This window comes from Corvus cornix, chromosome 6, assembly GCF_000738735.6.
Source record: "Corvus cornix cornix isolate S_Up_H32 chromosome 6, ASM73873v5, whole genome shotgun sequence".
Lineage (NCBI taxonomy): Eukaryota > Metazoa > Chordata > Aves > Passeriformes > Corvidae > Corvus > Corvus cornix.
Window position 1 is genome coordinate 7,773,415 of NC_046336.1, and position 27,711 is coordinate 7,801,125.

Genomic DNA, 27,711 nt, shown 5'->3' on the forward strand with positions numbered 1-27,711 from the left:
CTGAAGACAGACAATTGTCTGCACAATAAGGAGAAGTAAAACCACTCCCTGGCTATCTCTGAATTGAAACTGACTCTTTATAAAAATTGTGTTTTACAAATTGACAAACCCCTGAATGGAAGGATGCATCTTATTTGTTCATCCCTTGATCTCTCTGCATTTACGTGTATTGAATACTGCTCAGCATGGACCAGCTCTTTCATCTGCTTGGATTCCTGTTGACATCCAAAGGAGCTTCATGCACATTGAAGACATCATGTGACTGCTAAAAGGTTGTCGGCATTTTGTGGCTATGACCATACTCCTAAAGCATCACGCCCATTTTAGATATAAATAATAAATGGTGTTAGAGTGGCATAATTCTTCATGGAACAGTAGATTTCTTGCTTTAGGGAGAAATGGACTGTATTGGTCTCCAAAGAATCCATTTCTGGAAGAACACTAAGTATAGGAGCATCAGTGCTGTACTAAGGCTGCATTAGTACTTGTGGGGAACACCCAGCAAAGCTCTATAACCTGGAGTAGATTTGTTGTAATTGAAGGGGTACCTGGATTTGAGAAAGTGACATAAAAACTTTGCAATTTCAGCTTTGCAGATGACTCACAAAACCTGAACCATACAGAATGGGAAGCCAGGGAACATTTGCACTGGCCATCTTCCCCTTCCTTCCCCCACCATCTCTCTTTCCCATTCATCTGCACAACACATGATGTTTGATGCCTGCTTAATTCTGCTGGAGAGCTGCCTGGAGAAGGAAAGAGAATTCTTTCTCAGTCCCTCTTGTGCCATCTAGTTTTTTCAAAGTAATTAATTGGAGAGAGACAGCGAGAGCAAGACAGCCCATAGGACTTTAGGGAAGTAGTGAATAAGATTAATGAAACAGATGAAGATATTAATTTCTATCAATATATCCTTTAGAAGTTTAACAGGTAGATTTATGTGAAAAATATGTGAGTCTGGGCAAATAAATAGATTTATTCAGTGCTGACCAAAGGCTGTTTGTGTGCAAAAAATTATAGACCTTTGTTATTATTAATAATTTTAAACACTACTGCTGTTAAAATTCAACATAGAAACTTACACACTTAAAACTTTTACACACTTAAGTGCTATGACAGGTCTTAATGAAGTTACTCATGAGAATGTAGCACAAGTAAGCAGTGAGTCTTAAAGGAGTTAGGGCTTTGTTCAAATGCCAGATAGGGACCCTTTGCTTCATGAAGGCAGATTACCTCATGCATATGCAGTCTCATTAAAACCACGGTATCATTATGGTCTGCAAGCCCAGCGAATATTGATTGTTAATATTTTATGTGGTGTTAGATGTCCAAAGGTGATCATTATTATTCTGAATGCATCAAGCACTTGGAGCTGTCTGCTTGTTGATTATATATCAAGCATAACTAGCATAGCAAGAGTTAAACATTCACCCTTGCCATTTTTCTTCTGCAGAAGATATTCAAGGAATAGTAAAAACCATCACAGAATTATCAGTGTTAAATCTGTGCAGCTCTCTATTCATCTCTTTTGCTCCAGGAGGCAGCATGGTGTAGTAAACTGACTGCAACAGATGACAGAAGAAACTCCTGAAATCCAGCAGTACCTCTCAACTTTTGGACCATTCCTTTTAACTCTTCTGCTTTAGTTCCCTGTTGTTATTTAACCAAAACTACCCATATAGTCACCGAAATTATGACAGATTATAAGTCAATACATAAAGTATAACTAATAGAACAAATTCATGTAATTTTGCCTTAAATAAAGCTCTGGATTAAAGTGTTTTATGCTTCCCTACTTGTACAATGGAAATAATGGTAGCTAAGTTTTTCAGAGGGGTTGATGTGAGGACTAATGGCTCACCTGTGCTGTAAGATGAATTTTCTGAAATTTTTCTTTTTTCCTTCCACTCTTCACAGACTATGTAGTTGCAGTCCTTCACACCTGTCCCTCACCTGCTGTTGTTACGTAAATGGAAGGTCTCTAACATTCTTCCACCATTTTCCTTGTAGTTTGGCTTGAGCAGATGTGTTGAACAAATGCCAGATGAAGCAGCACAGACAAGTATTCCCAGAAGCTTGAACAAATAATCATTTTGGAAATCTTGTGACTGAACTAGGAGCTGAAACAAACTTTGAAAAATCACTTTTCCCTCTCAAGTTGGAGTCCTTCCCAGGGCACTCTCACGTCCTGCTCTATAGCCTGTTGGGATCAGTGGAGAGCTGCCATTGACGTCAGTCAGGCTTTTTAGTTTTGCAGTTTGCAAAAGGCTTAATATTCTACTTCCAGCTGTTGTTAAGTAGTTGCTGTTAGGACTCATACATGAGTGAATTTGGGTGTTGGAGTAAGCCTTATAGATTGTTGCTTACCTAAGGGCTTGCTTGCAAAGAGCTGTAAATTCCCTGGATGAAAGACATTTTTCTAAGGCCAAGTATAACTGTGACCTACTTGTGCATGTTATCTCACACTGCTTAAAAACTGTCAAAACTACTTGTTATCATGAAGGTCTAAGTTAATGGAAAGATGGCTATTTTTAACTATTACAATCTTCAGTTACGCTACAGCAAACAGGCACAAATGGGAGTGTTTGGTGTGATCAAATACAAAGATCTTTGCTAATTTTTTTTCTTAAATGTTGAAAGAATTAGCAGGAGCTGTATTTAGTCCAGTAAGCAACTACTTCAGGAAAATGAAGACATGTGAAATAGGAGGTTTATCAAAAGCATTGTGGTTTTTTCATGAAAAAGTCACTGAATTTTTACAGAAGCTAGTGTTGAAGAAATATTATTGCTGTCCAGCAATAACAGGTTGTAACGTGCCACTCTGATGTTGCAAATGTGGATATTGTAGAGAAGGCAGGTGCAGTTTTTAGCCTGCTCAACAGTCAAAGTAGTAGAGTTGTTTAGCTTAAGAACTTACTTTATACGGTAATCCTTGTTTTTTCCTAAATGATTTTTTAACAAATGTAGATCAAGCACTTCTCATTTCAGACAAATAAATCACCATGACAGTGGTGAGAGAGAGGCTTTGTCCTCATTTTACAGGTGAGAAAAGTCCTGAACTTTTTTTTCTTTTCCCTGAATCTGAGGGTCAGGTCAGAACAGGGGAATTTTTGCCTTCTGGGCCTCTTCTCAGGCGCCTCATTTGTTCTTACACAAGTGGATAATAGAGTTCTAACAGCAGATGATAAACTTTGACTCATTATGTTGTGGTCTGGTAGCAGTTCTTTCTCCATGGACACTGTGCACGTTGCTTGGTTGATCTATCTCACAGTTGGGAACTTTTGTGTGAAGAAAACAGATTTTTCAATGAGAAATTTACATACTAAATCTTGAGTTCCTACCATTAACAGTCTTTATTTTTCTTCTCCTCAGATAGCTGTAGACATAGCTGCTGTTGCTGGCAGCGATGGTTTTGATTGAAATCTATGCTGAGTGATTTAAAACTTGCTGCTGGGAGCTTCTGGTCAATGTTTTATTATGGTCTGTGATTTTCAGGGTAATATTGCTCATATCTAAAGGAACCAGCCACTTAAGAGGTGGCTGCTGTATCCTTTCTGAAATCTAGTGCTGTGTTTTTCTACGTGTTGTCAGGGGTATTTCTTTCAGGCATGTCATAATGTCCCTAATTCGTGATGTGACTAGTTTGTGGCTGTCACCAAACACTCTCAGGCCAAGTGACCTGGAGAGTGGGACAGTGGGAGCTGCCTGGACATTTCCTTCATTTTCTAAGTGGAGAATTTTCGTATGTTTATAGTAGTTAAGTATTGTAGTTTTACTGCTTCCAGTCCTAGTGATTTTCCCCATTTTCCTTGGTACAAGGCTCCATAGCCTGAAGGAAGACATTCTTGGCAGGGTTTGGGGCTCTGCAGCACTACCTGAGGCAGGCTGTGTGTGCAGTCATGCCGACACAGCTGTTTCCCTTTCAGAATACCTATGCAGGGCAGGATTTGGAACTGGCTCTGAGAGCTTTTCTCTCCTCAGCTTTTGCCCTGAATTTCTTCTATACTGATTTCATACTATTACTTAATCCTGTCTGTACTTTCTATTTATTTCTTCTAAATACATGTAATGACTTATGCTTTTTTCACTAGTTACTCATTTTAGGGTTTGAAACTCAATTTAATGGTTTAAGTAGCTCAGAATCAGCACCTGGATCATCAAATCACTGAAAGCAGTACGTGTCTGTACATGAGAACCAGTAGCTGCACTTGAATCTTTAGGCCTTGTAGAGCTTTTGTTTCAAGGGGAAAGAAGAATATTTTGCAGAGGTATCTGATTTAAACAGCAGTATCTCTTTTAAGCTGGTAATTTTTAAGGTTTGATGCCTTGTCCCATCTTTTTTCCCCCTCCACAAAGCTTAGTGTGTGCTGTTTAGCCTTTGAGATTAATGAAAATTAGTCCTGAATGCATGGAAAAAGTTGCATAGACTAATGGCAACAACAAGAGGAAACTGGGACAATGAGGTAGAGTCTATTTTAGATGCATGGCTTTGAAAGGAATTGTAAAGAAGGAAAATAAGCATCAGCTTATGGAAGGAAAAGCCAGCAAAATTGCTTTTAGTGAAGAACACCAGAACCTCATGTTTTTCACAGTCTCTGAAAGCAATCTTTTGGGGATTTATTTTTTTTATTTTAATAGGTTTGAATTGAATATTTAAAATTATTTTTTAATCTAATCTGTTAGTAATTGAAGATGAAAACCACACATGGTTAGTTCATGTGACTGGTGTAGTATTTCTTAGTTTTGCAGTGCTAAGGCAGAATCACACTGTGGAAAGCAGACTTTTGCCTGTGAGTTCTGAGACCAGCAAGTAGCCTTTAATTCTTTTATCACATGGTGTTTAGGCAACAGTATCTTTATAATTAGGTGTTTTCCTTCATTAAAAGCTAAATAAAACTCCTGAACATTATACAGCAATAGCAGAGAAAAACTGTGAGACATGCTTTTATTTTTAAATACTCAGCCTTTATTGTGTCATGTTTTCAGAAAGAAATGAATTTTCAGAAGCTCACACCCAAATAAGAGTCCCAGTTATGTAAACATTCTTGTGCATTGCATTCTGTATTTTTAGTGGTCCCATATGTTGTGGAGAGAAATCCTTAGTTTGTAAACAAGGTTGGACCAGACAGGCTTCAACAAGGTACACTGGGTGATGGGGTTGTTTTATGTCCTTTTCCTATTTGCAATACAGAATTTAATCTTGAATTAGGGCTTTGGCAAGTCAGTTTGCCCCATGTAACTGATGAAATGCAGCCACATCACAGTGCAGTGCCTGCTGTTCACATGCACGTATTTGAGTTAAGGTGCAGAGCTTTGGTGAGAGCTGAATAGGAGCTTCCTCTGAGTACCTGCCCAAGTTCTTGCGTGGGTTCTGCAGCCTGTGTTGGCTTCTGTGCTGCTGCAAAGTTTGTTGTGGCCAACTTACTCATCCTTGGAGTTATTTCTTCATGGATAGAAAAGATCATATGCACTTCATGTTTGTTGAAAACTATTACTCTGCTCCTCTGAACTCCACATTCTGAAGTGGAAGGAGAATCTGGTCTCATCATTGTAAAAAAGATTGGTGTGTAAAAAAGTGTGATGAGCCAGAGTGTTTTATGGCACCAATATGCCCTCTGCCTCCAGAGAGGAGGTTGCTGGCATTTTCCTGCTGTGCTGGTAGGATTGCAGGGAGAAATCCATGGGAGAGATGCCTGCTCTGTGCAGCTGTGACTGAGGGCACTCTGAACAGAAGCGTGAAATAGGAAGCATCAAGAAGATGATGTTCTCAAAGGTGAGGCAAAAGGTACTTTTATCCCCTGTGGTGTATTTGCAGTTTCATCTTAGAGGGTGGTACAAGAAAACCAGTCCAAGCCAGCCAGCAAATTGTGAGGTTCTGACTCCCTGAAGCCTTTAGACCTGTGCTTAGCTCTCTTTGGAGCATGCTGAAGACTGCAATATGTGTTACTGTTCATTGATGAAGCCAACAATGTCTTTTTCTATTTCTTACTCACAGACTTTTTTCCTGGTAACTTATTGCCATGGCACTAAGAAATTACCCTTTTGGAGGTCAGTCATAGAAGTGAGTGGTCTTAGCACAGTGGGCTCTGCAGGAAGGGCATGATAAGAAGTTCTGGTTTACTGCTTCCTTACTAATAAAGGATTTTATTCTGTTTCTGGAATGGCAAAACAGGACATGTATCATCACAGAGATGGACACATTGTAATAAAAAGTGTGAAGCTGAAACAGTTTTTGCAACATTTTTTTAATACTTGTCATTCCCTTTGCTGTACCTCAGCTTAATAAACGGGCTCTTGTTTTAACTACTGTTTCCTCCAATATAAGTCTTATACAAGTAAGGACTCCGAGATTTCACTCAATGAAAGGATTCTGCTTTAATTACTGTTATTATAAATCTGATTTTGTTTCTATTACATCAGGCTCATATGAAGCATCTTTGATCAACAGAGAAGTCAGCAAAACTGCTGTTCAAATTAGTTTCCTTTTAACTAGTGATGAAAGCTTTCAGTTTATTTTTGGCATTAGAAAGCCTGGGAGACAACCAGGTTATATAAGAGCTGAAACCTAGTTAATGATAAAGAAACATAGCTAAGAGCCTTTAATAATAACAAGTCTGAAAAAGATGCTCCAGCTCTAACTCTTGGCCCTACTTAGAGAACATGCAAAACAGTTTATGCCAAAGTAATGGCTTTCTCTAGTGCCCTGCGTTGCCACTTATCTTAATCAACATTTGTGGGAGAGCTGACTTCCAGAAAGACTGTGTAAGATGAATGAATTTCATACAATTAGGGTGTAAAAGAAGAGATGAATTTAGGACTTTCTGTGTCACTGAAAATAACAGTAAATACCTTGTTCAGTGGAACAGGAACACAGTTGAGCCTGTGGCCAACAGGCAGTGTGGAAATCAATGGTTTTCTCAGAATGAAAACCAAAAGGAGAAAACCACTATTTTTCTGGACTGAAAGCACACCTGAGTGAAACACAAATCTAAGCACCTTTACGATTAAGTTTAGTTGCAAAAAGAATAGTGCTGAGTATTATCCATGTAGCAATATTTTATGCCTGCTAATGAAAGCCAACATAATGTGACCAGACCGATTTTCTCTACCTAGGACGTTCCTTATGCCAGTCAGAAGGGTGTGTCAGGCATGGACAGGCTGTGCCAAGGTGTGTGTGAATGCCTCTGTCCCACAAGGGGAGATCTCCAGATGTCTTGACTGGTTTATAATGAGCAGAGATATAAAACCTACTACTTTTCACTGGAAGTGTGCCCAGTCTTCCTTTCCTAATTTTGGTTTCACCTCTTCTCATGAATGTCCTCTGCATATGAACGTAGATGCACAAGACACCATTTGAATGTTTCTGTGGCCTTCTGCCGATAAAATAATTAAATGATAAATGATAATCAGACAATCCACTAAAAACTTGTGGCATATGTAAATAAGAGCAAAACTTATTGCAAGAAGACAGTATTGTTATATAATAATGTGGTTATCCAAAACTGTTTATTCTACTTTATGAGCTGGAGATAATCCCAAAATTATTCAGTCCAGACTTTGATCTGAGGAAGAATAATAAAACTTTGATCATTGTTGAATTGGCAGCTGCTATAAAAAGCCTATGTTATATTTCTCTCTTAGTAACACTAGCTAAATCCAAAGTAACTGATAAAAGATTTTGGTGATTGCAGCTTAAGGATGCTTTCGGACTTGACCTGAAGTAATCTCTGTCCAAAAATGTCTATAAATACTTTTTTCTATTTTCTGTTGCCAGATGTTTTGATATTTGGGATGAATGACAAAAATGTTTTGTGTACTTAGATGTGCAGTGCACATTTGGAGTCTTATGTTTTAAAGAAAAAGGTTCTGGTTAGCTGATTATGTTCATATATGATTCGATTAATTTGCAACAAAATTCCAATACCTTTGTCTTTATTTCTATCTTTTTGAAAACACCATTTAAAATTTTCAATTGCCAGTATCTGTGACTGCATTATAGTGGCCACAGTGATGCCATATTTGTTTTCATGCTTGCAACATAGTAAGTGTTTTCCTACATGTTTATGCAGGAAACAGCACTTACGACACCCTTGCTTTAGAGCTGCAGCTGGACAGGGGAAAAATTTCTAGCTTTATTTTTATAAAACTTATAAGAAAATGTAAAAAACCCAAAAAGCCATCTAGCATTTTTTTTCATCTTACATTGGGATTTTTTGAATATTTGGAATTATAGTTGTCAGCAAAGCTTGCAGACTACTGGACTTTCATTGGACCTTTTGAATTTCTACCTTAATACATTCAATTAGGAAAATGGCTGAAAACTTAAACTCAAATGGCAGTTGATTTTAGGTTCCTTAACATATATTTTATTTTCAGATATAGCATGACCTCAGTGCTTAGGTAGTGCAGGGGTTTTTCAAATCTGTGTGGCAGGGGTCTAGAGAGGTTCATGTAGCGTTTGCTTAATTGTTTCAAGAGTCAAGTGGCATGAAAGGGCTGTATCCTGCTCTTCCTTCTGCCAGGCTGGCCTGGCACTGTGCATTTGGCTTGTTCTGTACAGCTTGTGGTGGTACAAAAGTTCAGCAGGGCAAGAGCCAGCCTTTCCCTTCCTTTGAGTTTTCCTGCTGCCTGGCTCCCTGCTTGACGCAGGTACCCTGCAGATCTAAGGTTTTCTTTAGGAACATTGGTCTTGTGGTTTGGCCAATAAATCCTATTGAATTAAAAATATTCAAAATTTAGGTTTGGGAGACTTTGTGACTTCTTGCAATAGAAATCTTCCCCTCTTTCTCTTGTCCTCTGCTGACAGCATTTGTGGATACTGGGAGTCCTCATTTTTCCTTTCTGCAAGGCACAGGCCAAGCAGACCAGTACTGTAAGATGCATTTTATTCTCTGTCCATTGTTGCCACTCCGTATTTATCAAAAGCAAAAAGACTACATGCCTGAAGGGGGATTAAGAATCCTACCATCTTGCTATTTATGATGCTCAGGAGGTATTTTTAGTAAAGGTTGTTGGTGCTGCTGCTCAAGGGAATGGCTGGGGAGAGGGTAGGTCAGGAGCAGCCAGCCGGAACTAATGGGTCCAGTGGCTGGAAGTGCAGGGAAGGGCTAACCCCAGCAGAGATCCCCGTGGTGGCTGTGTGCATGCGCAGGGACATGCACACAGACAGGTTGGGAGTCTGTGTGTGGAGGACAGCTAAAGAAACTGGAACCACCTGTGCAGCCAATTGAAGGAGGGGAGGAGATTAGTTCATGCTCCCTTCCACACAATTTCTCTTCCTGAAAGATTATCAGAGTTACGTGAAATGGTTTTTCTGTGATACTCAGCTTCCACAGCTGAACCTTTCCTCCAAATTTACAGATCCAGCAAGATCTGTATGTTGCTATTAGATTATGACTCAGTTTTCCAAGGAAGCAAGGTCAAGATTGAGCCTTCTACCCTTATTAAATTTGCTTCCTACCCTTTCCTCTGGAGGTTGAGAAGCTGTGAGTGCAGTGGGTGAAGGAGATTGCATGAGCTGTGGAGAGTGGAAGAGCTCACCCAAGAATGCTGAGGAAAAGAGACATATTTAAAGCAAAAGAGGCAAGAGAGCGTGCATAGAAATCCTTCAAGCTGGTAGAGAAGCAGAACTGACACAGACAGAATGGCCCTGAATCTAAAAAATATTAAAAGAAATGGGAATAGAGAACATTTAGAGTTACAAAAAGGAATTATAAGCGCCCTAGTGTCAAAAAGCTTTTTGGTTTTATTTCTTTATTTTTTGGGCCCCCCAAGTATCCTAGCAGTCAGTCAAGGGGAGTGTGTGCTGGAGCAACTGTCTTTGGAATTGCTGCAAATATTTTTGTGATTTTCTGAAGGGAGTGGAGGGAAGTATTGGAATGTAATAGCCTGAGGAAAAACTCTTTGCTGCCTAAAACCTCTGAACGCTTCACAGACTGATCTAGGAGCTGATGCTCTGCCAGATCCTATTTTAAGCAATTAGGTTTATGAAGTTATGCTTCTCCAGCAGTATCACACAAGCATAGGGCCTGGAAAGGGAGTGGGGAACATGTGTGCAAGCATATGACTTTTGGGGGGAAAAATAAAAAATTAGGTGCCATGTTTCCATGTTTCCTAGCAAAGGGCTAATTTTAAGTGAGACTCAGCAGCTCCAGCCCTGGTGTGTTTCCATCCTGCCGAATTACACGGTCTACTTAAAAGTAGGATCTGCTGCTTTCCCTGAATACATACTTAATTTTTTTTCTACTAATGCTTTCATTGCACTGCAAGTTGGTGTTTCAAACAGAAGTATTAGTAGATTTCCTAGGGCAATGAGGAAACCCCATCAGCTGGGGCCTGTAAAGAAACCAGAAAATATGCCAACTGAAGTCCTGTGTTAACTCACTGGGAATGGGTTAATTATGATGTACTTTAGATTTCTGACCTGTCTAAAGGCACCCAGATGTGCAGGCAAAACTGATCAAAAATGTTTCCATGAAGGTAACAGTAGTTTTTCTGTTTACCAAATACACTTAATGAAATTGGGGAGACAGAAAAAATAACAGGAAGAGAAAATAAATTCCACAGGGATCACTGCTGCTGCCTAAACACCAGTAATATCGTTAACAGTTCAAAATTTAACAGTTTTAGACAGAATCTATCTTCCTTCTGGCTGGAAATTTCAGTTTACGTAGTGTGTTCTCATTTTCTGATTTCCAGCAACAAATGTTGTTTGTCTGAGATTTTTCCAAATTCTAGGATAAAAAAATAATGTTTTGACGCCACTCTGGGAGAGCATTGCTGCATTTATAGTGTGTGTTACTGTGCCTACTGAGAATTTCTTTAAAGTGTGGAGTCCTTAGTAAAAGATTAATTGATGTTTCTTCCCCAGATTGAATTCCAGAAACAATACTCATCATGGACTGAAATAGTTTTTGGACTCTATTAAGTTTAATTTTCTGCCCCACCCTTCTTAATTTCTGTAATGCAGAATAATCCAGTAGGAAATCTTTCATTCATCTTTTCATTCTGTCCAACATTATTCACCACCAGTATTTATGGGTTCTCTAAACATTCTATTCTTAAGAGTTGGTCTTGGGACCACAAATGTTTATTATCAAATTCATTTTCCACTAGGAACTGGAAGTTAAAAACCTTTCTAAAATGGTTATTTTCCTGTTCTGAAAATGTCCAGCAGTACTGTGCTTACACTTGAGCATACTCTGCAGTATCAGAGGGTGAGGCAGGCATAGAAATTTGATCTTTCCTGAGAGTTACAAAAAATAATCAGCATGTCTTTTATTTCTGGTCTGTTTCTTGCCTGAACAACTGTTTAGAAACTGCAGTGTTTATTTTATGGGCAAAGAATATATTGGCAAAAAGTAATTTTTGGTAGTGGAACTCTTGGAAGACAAGCTGTATTCTCTTTGATTGTGTAAATCTGGAATGACTGGAGGCCAGCAGAATAATTCCAGATTTGTGTCAGTCAGAGAGAGGAATTGGTCTGATTTTTGGTGTGATCTGAAGCAGAGGAAGATACTGAGCATAGGACTGGTTGTAAGGACACAGCCTTTTCAAGGCACTTTCACCATCAGCAGTTTGTAACTGCTGTGGTTTAACCACAGCCAGCAGCTCATCCCCACTCATCCACTCACTCTCTGCCTTCCGAGTGGGATGGGGAGAGAGTCGGAAGAGGGAAAGTGAGAAAACTCGTGGGTTGGGATAAAGACTGTTTAATAGGGAAAGCAAAAGCCACACACACAAGCAAAGCAAAACAAGGAATTATTCAGTGCTTCCCCTGGGCAGGCAGGTGTTCAACCATCCCCGGGGAAGCAGGGCTCTATCATGCGCAATGGTGACTTGGGAAGGCATCACGCCACCACTCCAAACATCTGCCTCTTCCTTCTTTCCTTCTTCCTCCTCAGTTTTCTGTACTGCACATGATGCTGCACGGGCTGGACTGTGCCTGTGTTGGGGTCAGCTGTCCTGGCTGTGTCCCTCCCAGCTCCTTGTGCCCCCCCAGACTGCTCACTGGTGGGGTGGGGTGAGGAGCAGAAAAGGCCCTGACTCTGTGTAGGCACTGTTCAGCAATAATGAAAACATCGTTCTGTTATCAACACTGCTTCCAGACCAAATCCAAAACAGAGTCTCCTACTAGATACCATGAAGAAAATGAACTTTACCCCAGCCAAAACCAGCTACACAGGGTTCTGTGCTGTAGGACACACAGTTTTGTTCAGGTGTGTTTAGTCTGAACCCCTGTTTTGGAGACTTCAAAACAAGGGGAGTTTGCACATTCATTATATATGTAAGCAGAACAGAGAGCCCCAAGAATACATAGTTCTTACGAAATTTAGCTGATAATGAAGATAGTTATACTTTGGCATGTTTAAAATAATTTTAATTGTATACAGTGATTCATAAGCTACATTAAGCTGAATAAGCATTCCCCTATTTGAAAGAACAACAGTGGGCATTGTGATCTTTGGGGAATCATTCATCCTGGCAGTTACAGGAGTCTAGGTAAAATCTGTATTTCATATAGAATCTGCTTTATCTGATCTAGGACATGATGTCCTAGAAGGAAGGTGTGAAAATTAAGCTGTTTCTGGAGTGTCATGACTGATGTCAGATGTAGGTTAGTGCAGAGAAAAGATGCTGTATAAAACTTGGAAATTGATCCTACTCTTAATGAATTCCATTTCTGTATAGTAACCAAAATATTGCTGTCCCTTCCTCCCTCTCTCCTTTCCTCTCTCCAGGCTAAACACTGCATTGAACTGAGTAGCTCCAATGAATTCTTTTGGCATCCTGGCATACTGGAAAACTGCTAAAACCATGAGGAACTCCCCAAATTGTATATAGATGCTTTTATTCACTTGACTAAACCACGGGAAACTCCTTTTTTGTAGTGCATAGTTCTCTTTGTAGTCGGCCTTAGCTTCTTTAAAGAAAGCAGAGTATCTGAATGTAGTTGTTATTTAGGTTTAATACTTTAGAATTTCTTGTGTGCCAGTAGGGGCATGGAGGTCTTACCCCTAATGTAGAGCATGGTGGCTTTTTGTCTTGGAGGACATAAACACTGTCAGCAGGATGAAGAGAGCTGAGATGCTGTTCAGTAGCCAGGGGTAGGGATTTATTGCAGGTTTTCATGACCTTTGCATCTTTTCATTACCTTTTACAAAGTAAATACCTTGAGCTACAAAATAGAAGACAGCACGTTGCATTATGTTTTCTGATGCTGAATTAGTGATCCCTCTTTGATTTCTTCTGTATATATATATATTTTTTTTTTTTTTTTTCCCAGCAGAGATTTGGCAATCACTGTTTTTCTATTTCTTTGACGTTTGGCCATCTGGAGCTGAGCAGAACTTTAGTCACACAAGTTAGCTGTGTGAAGTGGAGCAATGTAGCATCTAGGGGACAGATTCAACTCTAAAGTCAGCACAGTGGAATAAGCAAAGTTACATCAGGGTTGCACTGGGTCAATCAGGTGTCTGTTTGCCATGCAGGTGACTGAGAAATGCCACGGTGTTTTCTCAGCACTGAGGGAGCTTGGTGTGAAGATGCCTGGGGTAAATCACTGCATGACAGTCAAATAATTTCCAGTTTTGTTTCAATCCTGGTTAAACCAAATAATAAGTATTTCTCTCTTAGTAATGCTCTGTAGGGCATTTGGGACCTGCAAATGGCCCAGAGCTAGTGCTGATTGAGCCTATACTTTTAGGCTGCGTTTAGGGTACATTTTGTTCCTTAGATATCTCTCCAAGCATTCCTGTAGCTCTCTGCCCCAGCTTTTCCACACAGGATAGCTCCAAAAGCAGAAGTTAGTGAATACGGTGGCATTAGGTGATTGTTTGATTCACTTGGTTTGTGTGATTACTTTAATTGTGTCCTGAGTACAGGGGATGGCATTACATTCAGTGGACAGGTTTCCTTGTGTAACAGTACCTTTTTTTCCTTGAAAATGAGGCTTCACTTCTGACAGAAGTGTGAGAACACACTTCTGGACAAAAGCGTATATTCCACAACATTATTGTTGGTGAGATTGCCTTCTTCCATGACCGTGATGTCCAGCTTTTCTCTGGGTCACATGAACAGCCCAGAAGTGCTTTTTGTACCTCCTGGAATAAGGCAGCAATGGGCCTGTGTCTCCAGTCTGCTGACTCTAAAGAATCTTGTATTCTTCTCCATTTTGAGTTGGGCTGAACTATTTGCGATCACTGCTGTGTTTCAGTTGTATCTCCATGTAAGGCAGAACATTACTTTCACTGTGCTTTACCTCTACTATTAAGTTGTCCTCATGAGTGTTTTGATAGAACCAGAAAGAGGCTGTTGGGGTTTCTTGAACGTAGAGTCTGATTAGGAGGCTGGGAATGGTGCCATTTATGGGAGTGTGAGGTACATTTCTATTGCTGAAGTCCAGGTATGCAGGAATCAAAGCCTTCTGTTGCTGCTGTCTACACATCAAGGGTGTGATTGTAGCTTACCATATGTCATATGACATAACATCTTTAATTGGGATAGTTCAGGGAACAGTACAAGGGAAGTCACAGTGGCTCGACTGCTAGCAAAGAACCTGTGTGTTTTGGTGAATAGACTGAGATGAAACCTCTATCACCATGACCTAATTGCTGTTATTTCCCAGGCTCCTTAGAAGTTTGGGTATGGCTACTGCTGCCATGGTTATGCCTTTGATGTGGTTTTAGACAAGCCCCTGAGATTAATTTCAGCATTCCTCTATCCTTCTTGGTTACATTCTTGCAAATTGCTACCCAGTGTGCTGTCCAGCCTGTCATCGAACATTTTCTTCATGTGTGGCATAGCTGTACAGAATGAAAACCAGCAGGATTATAAATGTATACAGTGTCAGGTGTTACCTCATTTTTGTTAACATGTAGTTTAGCTAACACCTGGTGACTTTCTTTACTCTTGGCTTTTGGTTTCCTGCTGAAAGACAGCTGCTCACAAACAGCTGTGTTAGTCCATTTTACAGAGCTTTGAGGATTAATGACTTTAATGCACAATACAGTAAAGGGACTTTGTTAAATCAATGTCCCCACATTTGGCGACCAGGCTCTTTAATAATTAAAATGATTGCCCATAGTGGTTTTCTGCCTTTCCTGATGTCCAAAAGAGCCATTCTTGACTTGACACAGGTGCTTCTATTATTGTGCAGATGATCTGAGGGCTGAGTTTAACCACTGCCATATGGTGGGGTCAGGAGCTGTGGAAAAACTTCCCTTTTCAACTGCTCTGAGAAATGTTCAGGGACATCACACAGGCTGCTCTGCAAAATCACCTCCCTGCTATTTTCAAGATTTTCAGGTTTGCTATAGGAGAAATGTTAAGAAGTGCAAATTATGGGAGATGAAGAATCCCAGAGGTAGTCCACATACAAAATCAGAAAGAAAACATGCTGACACTTGTGCTCCTGTTAGAGAAATCCATTGTAAAGTATCTGGTCAGCAGGCATTTCCTGAGACTTTTGTGTACCATCACAAATAGTATTGTCAGACTGGGTAATGGTAATGACCTCAATAAGTTGGGGAATGAAAATAACTTGAGACAGCAGTCGTGGAACACATTTTGAGCATGGTCTCTCCCCATTACGGCCATCTGTTGTCACCTGTAAGTTGGCCTTTTCCTTTGAGTGTGAAGTGTCAAGCCCATCCAGTGAACAGAACTGCCTGCTGAGCATGTGGCACAAATGAGGTGGCTGAAGGCCTTGTCTGGCAGCATTTACTCTCATGGTTTAAACTCATACTGGAGCTTGCTGTGTGAAGTGGCTTGCATCACTGGATTTTGGGGATTTTATTTGAGAAGCATTTATTACTTAGTTCTGTCCACTTCCTAAGTGAGCCTGAATTTGTGGTTTACTAAGTAAGTAGGCAATTTAAGATAGTGAGGTCTTTATAGCAAGTCATTGTGAATGTGTTTAACAGGATTCAGAGCACCACAATTAGGAAGTTTTGTCTGTGTAGCCACTGATGCCAGCCAGAGCTGACCCTAGTTCTGTGATGCTTCTCTCCTAAGTACAGGCCAACTCAGCCTTTCCTCAATGCTACAGCTTCTCTCCTGCTCTGGGATTCAACATTCCAGATTCCAATGGTTAGCATGATCTATGAGGGCAGGTGCAGGCCACGATGTAGGAGAGGTTATATAAGAAGACAGTGGTGTATCCAAGGGGGTTAGAAACCACAGGTGATAGCATAATCTAGTAATGCTATGTTGTTCCTTCTCTGTCATTTAGACCAGCATACTAAGCATGTCTCCCATTACCTAATCCAGAGTGGTGTTGTCTTATTTATGTAAGAAGAATGTTAATGATATTTTGAATAGGCTTAAGTAGGATTGAAGTGTCATACAGATGTGGGCTGATCCTTTGCATGGGGTTTTAGTCAGTTTTTTATGCAAACACATAGGGAGCCTTTTTGCTCAAATGTAGATAGGTATAATAACCTACACTTTTGAATTAGAAGTACAAATTCTTCTAAGTCCACTTATTAGCCTAGGGAATGTCACGGTGTCTCTAACACACTGTCCTGAAAAGATACGACAGATATTTAACCACAACATTTCATGATATAAGTCTATTTCTAGCAAAGTGCCATGTGGTTATAGGGAAGAAGAGATTTTATTTTTTCTTTGAACAGTGTAAGTTAAAAGACAAAATTGAGTTTTCCACATTTACTGCTTTAAATGGAGACATAATTAGGAAAATCTCTGTGAAAGTATTTTTGCTCTTATCCACCCAGTCATAAATTGATATACCAGATGATCAACTTGGAGGAAAAGAGCCTACTAAGGATAACTTACAACCAGACACTTGTATGGAGGCTACGTTAGGGAGCAAAATAGAGCAGGTTTAAAGCTGTGTTTGGATGACCTTCAAATCCCATCTGCAGCTTCAAGTTTCAAATGTCAGCTGCAAGTAGATCATTGCACCAGAAACACTTAGGCAATAAAAGATCAAGGATGTCCTCTCTTTGCATTTGTTTCAGAAGAGAGAGAACTGTGTTGCCTCATTAGAAGCTGCTGTCTGTGGGTAGACTGATGTCTCTGGGAAGAATTGGGAAATCTTGCACTCTGGGTCAGTGCATTAATCAAGGGTGGAAAAGGGAGTATCTCCACTAGATAAGACAAAAATATTAAAATCCACTATGTTAATATAACTGCTTCAGTCTGGTGTTTGGGTTTCATGCCATGAGGTGTGAATATCCACAGCTCAGAGCTATGAAGTTTTAGAGAGTGGCAGAAGAAAGCCAAAACTCCACTGGGGTAAAGCTAAGTATAGTCAGACAGCTTTATGGCTTCTTGCCTCCTTGAACTAGAGCAGCAAATCCAAAAGACAGGCTGAAGAGAGAAATCTGCCTCCAATTCCCGTTTCAGTTGTGCACTTTCCTCTTGTGCTTTCATTGCTTACATGAAAGAAATGGGGATAAAGGGGAAGTATAATAAGGCACTGTTACTTTAGAAGCAAAACCTTAGGTCAGAGGTTTCTGCTGGCCAGAATGATCTTTGACTCGAGTGAAAACAAACTGAGCCTTAGCTGCCTCCAAGAGGCATTTGGCAGAACTGAACGGTTGCTCAGAGAAGAATAAGCTGCTCTGAAGTGCTGTAAATCTTCAGGAGCTTTTAATTGTTACTACTGATGTCATTCAAGCCTGATTCCCACTGGAACTTCCTCTGCGTTAATTATGGTCCTGAGGATGATAACTTGGCAAACGCAGCTGCAGCATTGCTGTTGCATCAGTTAATTAATCATCCAGGCTGGATTGGAAAGATGTGTTCCTTTACTCTCATTATAAACAGCTGTAGAGAAATGGAAAGGTTTTGAGGACTGAAAAGTCCCTTCCAGCTGTTTCACAGTGTGGGGGCTGCTGGATCCTCAGACTAATGTGCAGGTCTTGTATGTCCATGTTTTCAAAGGCATCGTGGTGCTTGTTCCCAAAAAAGAAACATGAAACACATCAAACCCTGCAAAAGCAGGTCATCTTTGTCTCATCAGTACAGCTGTAAGAAAAGGCCTTATGAGTTAAATTAATAAAGCTTTAATAACATTTTTTAATAACTTTCACAGGTGGAGCAGACAGATTCTGTTAGGAATAAATTGAAGATACCCAGAGTGGCTTTCTTAGGCAAATGTAGAGGGATTATTTCTGGGCTGGTTTGGGGAATAGCTTGCACACTCTGGTGATGCTGATTTCACTGTAGGTTATTAGCCTTTCCTTAGTGCCTCTTGCTGACCTGCTGCTTGAAGCCATGCAGACATCTGAAATACAGCTCACAGGATTCCCTAGCAAAGCCTCAGCTATAAGAACGAGGCCTTTGGAGTGACCTCTGTCAGTTCACCCTTGCAGTGATCTGACTGTCAGAACTCTACCCCAGCCAAAACCAGCACACTGTCTCTTTATCTGGTCCTGTTAATCATAGGGAATATTTATGGACTTTGCTGTCTGAAGTGCAGGCTGCAGCATCTGAACATTATTTCAGCTACACTTTGAAAGCCAGTGAGGTGTATTTTCGTTGCTGAACTGGGTCACTCTTTTTCTTAGTTTCTTTGTAATTTGCTTCTGAACATGCTTGGGAGCAGAAAAGACACCTTTCTAACACCATTATTTGGTTGTTTAGGCAGATAAAAGCCTCAAGCTGTTATGTGTAATGTGCTTCACAGATCCTCATGGTGACGTTTTAAGGCAAAAATAACTTCTAGAAATGTCAATAGAGGTGAGAAATTATTATTTTTGAGCTTGTAAATTAAACTAACTGCACTAAAGACATGTTCTTTGTATGTGGTGACAGGAAACAGTGATAAATATGCTGACATATTCGTAGGGATAAAGATACCCTACAATCTTGTAATTATGTTCTTCCTCATTTGTTAATTATCTGATTTCCATGGAATTCTTGTGGGAAGGGGAGAGCTGTGTTTTATTAGTAGGGCATTGCAGAATTTGGTTTATGTCCAGTGATTTTTCATGACAGGCTTGTGGCTAAAATAGCTGCCTGCATTGTCTGTACTTGGGAGCACACCTGAGTCTGGAATGACCTTCCTGGTCTGACTTGGCAAAAGCTCTTGCAGTGCCCTGTGCTTGGAATATTCCCCAAGATGTACTTAACCATGCTACAGATGACCTGCATTTGTAGTGAAAAATTAAAATAGAAAGTGACCTGGCCTCCTGCCTTGTAGGCTGCTGTGGTATCTGCTGGAAGGGCCCTGGTGTCTGTTGTTGCAAACCCAGTAATATTTGTAGATCTTATTAAGTTCAGACTTCCAAAAAGATATTGGAGACAACTGGTGCTGCATTTCCTGAGCCTCTCGTAATCCAGAGCTATCTTCCTTTGCAGCTGTATTGCTTTAGATATGTCTTTCCTTCTAAACAGTAATTTCACTTTATTAATATGAACATGATCAAGGTCAAGAGATTAAAAATAAAAAAAAACCCCAAATTTCCAAACCATTGTCCCTTCTTTGACAATAATCTGATCCATGAAGGCAGTGATTTTCTCAGTACTGCCTTTTTGGGCTTGTTTGGTTGCATCCAGTTTAGGCCACATACAGTGAAATTGTACTTTATGCCTGAAGGAAACCTGACTCATAATGTCATGGGGATTTTGATGGTGAGAGAGCACTTGCCCAGCAGGTGAAGACACTGAAGATTCACACAGTGTGAAAATGCTGCCCAGATACTTCCTTTGCAGCCAGACCACCTCAAGAGCCTGTGTCTGGCTGTGCTCTATGGCAGTGCTTTGTCTGAGCAGAGCAGGGGACCGCTGGCCATGGCCAAAAATGTGCTGACAATCTGCCTTGATTCCTACAATTGTTTTTTTATCCCACCTGCTGTAGTGTGGTAGTGAGAATTAAAGATAAAATGCTTTTCCCTTTGCTCCTTGTTTTAATCTTTTACTGTAGACTGCTTTATGGTGTGTTCTCATTCTCTGCATTAAAGTTTGAAAATGTCAGTTGCTGAAGGGAGGAACAATTTTAGTCATGAAAGTAATAATTGCAGGCTTTGTTAAAGATCTGGATTTTGATTATCAGAAATACACTTACCATGAAAAGTTTGCCATGTGAATTTAAGAACTCATTACAGAAAATTGGGGAAGAATAATACCTTTTTGGTAATGTCACAGGATTTCATTTTTGAGGAAGAAAAAAACATGATAAAAAGTTTCATTTATCCTAAAAGATATATTACAAGGCATATAAATTGTTTATAGGTAGTTTTTAATGTTAATTGGAGAGAAAGCTTTGATGATTTAGTGTGGAGGAGATGCTTATCTTTTGTGCAACTACTGATAGATAAGGTGAATCTTGCTCTAAAAAAAGCCTTTATATTATTAGATTTGCATTGGGAAGCCCAGCAAGGCTGGGGTGAAGGATGGGCATTGTACCAAGCAACATTTACCCACTGTGAAAGATCAGTGCCTGCAGCCTTGCTAACCTAAATAGCAGAAACAGAGAAACAGTTTGTAGCCTTTATTTCTATACTTATATTAATAAAGCAAGCTATATAAAGCCTTTTTACTAATTTGGACTCCAAGAGGTTGTTGTAAAAGATGTGTACTGGCAGGCAAATTGCCAAGAGTTCATCAGAGAAGCACAAATAAACACAGTCCATCAAATGGATTAACCATGACATATATTATAGGTACATGTAAGATGTTGAAAAGTGAGTGACAGGCTCTGAATCGAGTTAATAAAATTCACTTTTCATGGCAGAGTAGTTGGCTCTTTGTTGCAGATAAATGGAGCTGTGCATACTTCAGGGAGTGCTTTTAATCAGAGGTATGTGCTGGTGGTGTGCTGCACCAGAAGGGTTGTGAGATACACCTTAATATGTCTGTCACGTTTTTAATTTTGGCTATTACAGCCTGGTACATAGAGAATCCATGTAAAACCAGCATTTAAATACATTTCTTTGGTTTATTCAGATCACAGTGTTGAAATAAAACTGCACTTTGCCTGATTTTAGCGCTAATGTTCCTGCTGATCTTTAGCAAAAGAGTCAGAATCACTTAGAACATCAGTATCTATCAGTCTATTGATCTATCTATATTTACCTCAAAAACTGAAAGTAGAAACTGATGTATGGAGGCCATTTGCCATCCTCAGATGGTGGCTGTGAATTTAGGTCAATTCTGAGTGTAAGTACTAAGGCTGTCAGATCTTAAATATGACTTAGCCGCTGGCAGAACGCGTCGAGGCAGGTACGTCTGAACAGAGAGCCCCACAAACAAGCCCCCCTCGTCCTCAGGCACAACTGCTGGTGGACCTGGGGCAAAAGTCACACTGGCATTCATAGAACCATGGTATGTGAGGCTGGGAATTACCTATAAGATCATCAACCCAGCACTGCCACACCAATCACTAAGCTGTGTCCTCAAGTGCCGCTTCCAATGGGATTTTAAATCCCTCCAGGGATGGTGACTCCACCACTGCCCTGGGCAGCCTGTTCAAGTGGTTGACAACCCTTTCAGCGAAGAAATTGTGCCTAATATCCCGTGTAAACCTCCACCGCTGCAACTTGAGGCCATTCCCTGTCGTCCTGTGAATTGCTACTGGGTAGAAGAGCCCGACCCCCATCTGGCTACACCCTCCTGTCAGGGACTTGTAGAGAGCGATCAGGTCCCTCCTGAGCCTCGTTGTCTCCGTGCTCAGCACCTCCAGCTCCCTCACCGCTCCTCCTCAGACTGCAGCCCCTTTCCCAGCCCGTTCCCGTCTCTCCAGCCCTCCGGGTCCCTCTCGCAGGGCCCGGCCCGGGGCGGTGCCCGCTGCTGGCGGGGGCGGGCGCTGCGCTGGAGCGGTCCCCGTGTCCCCCCGGGAGCGCTCGGCCGTCCCGGACTGGGATGCTCCCACAGAGAGCTGACCGGAGCCGTGCCCTGCCTGGGAAAGGGAAAGGGAAAGGCAAAGGGAAAGGGAAAGGGAAAGGAAAAGGGAAAGGAAAAGGGAAAGGGAAAGGAAAAGGGAAAGGAAAAGGGGAGGTTCAGCGCTCCCCGGCGCTCCAGGCAGTGCCCCGGCCCCGGAGCCTCCCGCTCCGTTCCCCTTCAGCCATCACCGCTCATGTTCTCTGCGCCCAGAACTGCAGCCAGAAGGGTCGCAGCTTTTCGTTGCCGTTCATCTCGCGCACCCCTCTTTTGTGGAACCTCTTGTTCTTCTCTTGTAATCGATTCCTTTTTCACCTGCAATTTTCCCATCGTCTCCAAATTCACTCATAGTTTCCTTTGTGGCCTCATACAAAATGTTATTGCTAAACTGCATGTACTGAATTTTCCTCACCTAAAATTAATTTTCCAAAAGAATACAGGGCTAGAGTCTATTTTTTATAAACTTTTTTCAAAAAGATTCTGCATTTAGATCCGAAACCAGGGTTTAGAATTGCTTGGATCTCTGTTTTCTGTTAAGAATAACCACAGTTAGGATGTTTCTTCTTTCATATTCTTATGATACATCTCATACTGAATAGATTATTAATGGGGGAGATTCAAGGTAGTTAGGGATTTTGATGTGCTAGTCCTTTCATTGTTCTAAGATCACTGAGTTCTTCTAGTTTGGGTGCATGCATTGAATGTAATGTGCCCTGGTTGGTGGGAGTTTCCCATTTTGTAGCTGTGTCCTGCTCAGAGCTTTTCCTGTGTTGCCTGTGTGTTCAGCAGTGGATATCAGTGACAACTGACGTGAAGGATTCATGTGGATATGGGACTGCACACACTGACCTCTCAGAGTGTTGTACCAAACTTTCTGAGCCCTCTTTGCTGGTTCTCTCTGATTACTCTGAACAGCCATTCAGGGTGAGTGTTTACCAGGGTAAGGTGTGGAGCCTGCCCACATCACTGCAGAAAGCTTTTGCATTGAATCTCAGCCTCCTCTGTGTCAATCTGCAACGTTTTTGGATCTCTGGACATCTGTAGGTACTGGTTCACCAGGTTTGAACTTGTGTCACTAAATAGTTGCAGTCCTATGGTTGTATTTTCACTCAGTTTAATCACCCTGCTTTCATGCTGTTCTTGTGTGTAATCACTGCACCCCTTGGTAACAAAATAATGTCTTTTGTGGCTTGTTTGTAGATACTGATTTGATTGGCAGTAGCCATCCCCAAACTCCTGCTAATTTTCCGTTCCTAGCTATAAAATGGTTTTGAGTGATAGAAAGGTGAGGTGATGGCCACTGTCAGACATTCTTGTGTCCAGAGGAACTTGCTGCCTGTGATTCAGTTTCTGAAGTCTTTTGGAGCTGTATCTACAAGTGGCCTAGCCCTGGAGCAGGTAAGCTTTGGTCTTTTTTGACTCCAGACATCACAGGATTTTAATTGCTCTGTGTGAGCTCCTTTGAGCACCTCTGTTCTTCCAGCTGATGTCTCTGGAATTACAGGCTTCACCTGTAAAAGAAACAGGCAAGTCAGTTCTAGCAATAGGCTGATTTTATTTCACAGTGTAGTAGATATAAGCAAGAACTTTAGGCTCTACAGATCTCTGCACAGTTTTTCACAAATTCAGTTTAGTCTTGGAGTGGGGAATCCACATCCCAGCTATTTCTTCAGCACTGTGCTTTTCTTTGACTCTCCCAACTCATTTAATCCCTTTTCCTTTCCCTTGGTGAAGAGGGTCAGTGTCCCAGCATAGGGGTCATTTTCTACAGCATCTGTGTTTCTTCCCAGTTAACACTGAGGTGTCAAGGGTGAGTGTCTGCCTGCCTGGGCTGGGCTGGTGCCCTCACCGTTCCCCTCTGTTATGAAATTGCTCACGATTCCAGCGGAGAGAGTAAGGAAGCTGCAATGGAAATTAAACACTGATACTTTGCTGGACTTCCCTATCCTTTACCCATTGAGTTAGGCTTTCCTTTGCTGAAATTGTTCTGAGATACCAGATAGTGACATACTGAAGCAATAGGATGGGGAGGGTATCAAAGTACTCGTGTCTCTGTTGCTACAGTGGTATTTTTTTTCCTTGTTATATTTCCTTTTTCCTGTTACTATTCTTTGGTGTAATAAAAGCAGAAGAGAAAAAAAGTCAGAGTTTCAATAAATAATTTATAACAGTTACAGGAGTTCTAAGTGCATCCTGTTTCTATGCTTGTGGCAGAGAATAGTGTGAGAGGGCTGGTTAAAATCACTTATATTGCTTTTCCTGTTGTCAGTGTGAGTTGGTGGCCTGCTGAGATCCTTCTTCCTGTGCCCTCAGTTCTGTGTTAACAGGAGAGAAACAAGCAGTATTTTTTTGGATCTCTTGGTTTGGTTAAACACTCTGGCATGGATGGTATCCCTTTGCTCTGTCGTGCAGCCATTTAACAGTAAATTGTTCTTTCATTCCTCTCAGCAGTGCAGTCTGGAAACCTCCAACTGATTTGTTCTATTTTCCTGCCAGTGCACAATTTCAGTGGCAGTAAGGGAGCAGGTCCCTTTTTGTTTTGGGTAGAGGAATTTAAACTGCAAGACAGTTTCACAGCAATATGTTACATAATACTGCGCAAAGTGAAAAGTAATGTGGAGGTGGAAAAGATACCCTTACTACTCAGTGCAAAGCTGGGTTGCCTTTCTGACAAAGATAGTTACCTCCTACCTCTTCATTTCCATGAGAGGCTCTCTCAGAATACCAACAATAAGAAAAAAATAATTGGAAAATTGTCTCTAATCTTTAGCAGAATCTGGCAATACAAGCAAAAGATTGAAGCTACGTTATTCTGTCATCTCAGCTGCTTGATGTTTGGAAAGAGTAAGGAAATAAACAAGTGAGAAAATACCCAATACCCCCTCCTCAAAGCTGCAGAATTCTGCATTTTTCCTAAGACCAGCCACATTCTCATCTCATGCTGCACTGGAGAAAATTTGACATAGCCTTGTGAAACTAATGAATTTTTCCAGTATGTCTAAAATATCAGTGTTAGAGTTTATGGAACATCAGTCCATCTATCTGCAGTTACTACTGAGTTACTGTTATTACTGAAGGGTAAAAGAGATGAAACTCTGCTGAAGATGTTTCCTGCCCAAGAAGTTTCAGGACTGCTTAATTTTCTCTGTTACACACTTTCTTAAGCAGCCTTTCATACAGATTTGGTTTGAAGTCATCTCAGGTTATATGAGGGTATAACAACAAGAACAGAGTCTGGCTAAACCTCCTAACTGATGCTGATCTGACTTAGACAATGTATAATCATAGATTAAAAATACTCTCAGCTTGGTTACATCCTAAGAATACTCTTCAAAGTTCTTAGCAGCTGTTACTAGAATTAGTTTACTATTGCCTAGGCGGTGCAGTAGATAGACTAAGCTGAAAATATAAAAACTAGGATTCTTTTTTTCTCTTAAATATTCATCATGACTTGAATACTCTGTGTTCAGATTAATATCTTTCAAGTCCTTTCTTCTTAGGCTGCTTAGAAGGACCAAAGTTCCAGGTGAAAGGGAATAGGGAATATGACATACAAAAAGTGCTGTTCATTTCTATTGGTTGGTGGTACATATTTTCCTGGAATATTTTGCAGTTCCAATTCCTGTGACTCAAACCAGAGAGTTCAGAAAAGGCAGGCTAACATGATCTATGCTGGAAACCCATGATGCAAGCTTAAACCCCCTGGGATTATTGTCTTAGGCACCATTCTTCATCCTCTTTCTGTGTCATATCAGTTGCTAAAATTATAAATGGTATAGGTGAGATAGATAAGTAGCACCTATTTTTTTCCTCTTAAAATTATCAGGGCGCTCAGTTAAATACAAATAATGGGAAACCTGTAGAAGGGAAAATAAGAGTGCTCGGTTAGACTTTTAAACTCCTTGCAACATGCTTTTGATGAAATCACTAAATTAATGAAGTGAATGAAGAAATTGAGTTTGTGACACTAATCCATCCAAATTCCTAGTTCTAGTGAAATTAGAAAATTATTGGTTCTGATGTCCTGTATATAAGGTGAGAGGGTTATGCTTACTCACTATCCTGAGACCATTGTAAGACTGAGGAAAGTAAGGGAAGGTGCTCTACCTAGATATGGTATTGCACCACATATATGTAGGTTTTTTAAAATTAAAGCAGTATGTCCTAGCAAACAGATTTTTGATGCCTGCACCATTACCAGCCTTGGGTATGGCACCTCAGCTTCTAGGACTGTCCAAACCTGAGGTGCATTTCTTTCTGAAATAAACACCAGTCCATAATCTCCCCTTGGGTAGTCTTCAAATCAGCTTTCTTTGTGGAACCCTGAAAACTATGTAACTGTCTGTGTCATCAGGAATGCTGTCCTAGGAGTTTGCTTTTCTGCAGAAACACTTGTGGTGTCCTGTTAAAAATTAAAAGCATTATCATTAGAGAATATTAACATCAGTGCAGTGGTTTTTGGTCTGAAGAATTCTGTACATCTCTTGCTGTTCTTCCTAAAGTTGGAGGCTTTCCTTTTCATTGTAAGAACTTACTGTAAAATCCAGAAAGGCTAAACATTATGTATTTATATAATATTTACATTTATAAAACAGCATTTTTCTTCTTTTATTGTTCCCCTAACACCAAATTAGTGTACATGGTTTGGAAATGTCATTTACACAATTTTTGCCTTATAACACATCTTTTAAGATATCATTCTTTTCACAGGCATGCATTCCAAACACAAATCCAATTCACTGCTAGGCATCCTATAATCCTCTCATTCACCAGCCCTCTAAATTCACTAAAATAAACTGCATTTTATGGAAGTCTCTGTGAAAAAAAAAAATCCCTGTAGTATACAGTAAGAGCAGATGATGGCCATCATGTTAATCACCTCTAGAACACATTGCTCAGTCTGTGGTTTTGGGGTATTCCAAAGGAACAGCAGCATTGATTTTGTTACCATCTTCCAAGTACATTCACCCTTTGCCTGTGGAAAAGATAGTTCTGTTTGCAGAGCACAGACATTTTGTGGACATGCCTGCACATGTGGGTGGACATGAATGTGGCATCCCTGGCATGAGGCCCCGAGTGGCTAAATGTGCTGTGACTGCAGCTGCCACTGCCTTGTGTGCAGGGGCTGGCAGAGTGTTGGTCTAGCAAGTGCCCAGGAATGGGATGCACAGGGCACTTGCTGGAGGTCTGAAGTGTCTTGGCAGTGTGAATTCTTCAGTCCCCTCGTGTCTCTCATTTCTGTTTAGGTGTTCTGGGCTACATGAGACCTTTAACTTGTATTGCCTGCATTCTTTTAGTAGGGTTTAAAATTTTTCCATGTAGGGTTTCTAAGCTTGCAAACATCATGAAGAATAACTGTGAGCAGAGAAGAGGAAAATGCAAAGTGTGTTTCATTTACTTATATGTTCTTCTAGAGGTTAAATCTTCATGGAATTCTCTTGTGTGAAACAATTTTGGAAACTTCCTTTAGCTGTTGATCTGTACATATGATAATGTCTGTGTCAAATAATTGATGTTGACAATACTAGAAGTGAAATGAACAGGCAACAATGTGAACAATGTTGGCTTGCCTTTGATTTTGAAAGTAATTTTAATTACACAAATTAATTTAATTAATACTATTATTCTTTTATTACTACTATTTATTACTATTTATCTAAGGGGCCTCAAATTACAGGCATGTAGAGCGAGAATACATTTTCTGTAACCTCTTATTGACCTTTGTCTGATAGAAGGGAGAAGAGTGTTCTTTTCTGGAGTATTTCTGATGCATAACTATTTATATATTCTTTTCAATTCTCTTCCCTAAATACTGTCCAGTGTTCTGATTGATTTTTTTTAAATTTACTTTTATATATAAAC

The 27,711-nt window shown here is 40.4% G+C and overlaps 1 protein-coding gene across 1 annotated transcript in view; it reads left to right on the forward strand.

The window, feature by feature from the left end:
* ABLIM1 (actin binding LIM protein 1) overlaps nucleotides 1-27,711 on the forward strand; it is a 193,540-nt gene that overhangs the window by 1,070 nt on the left and 164,759 nt on the right. The gene's annotated exons all lie outside the window — the stretch shown is intronic.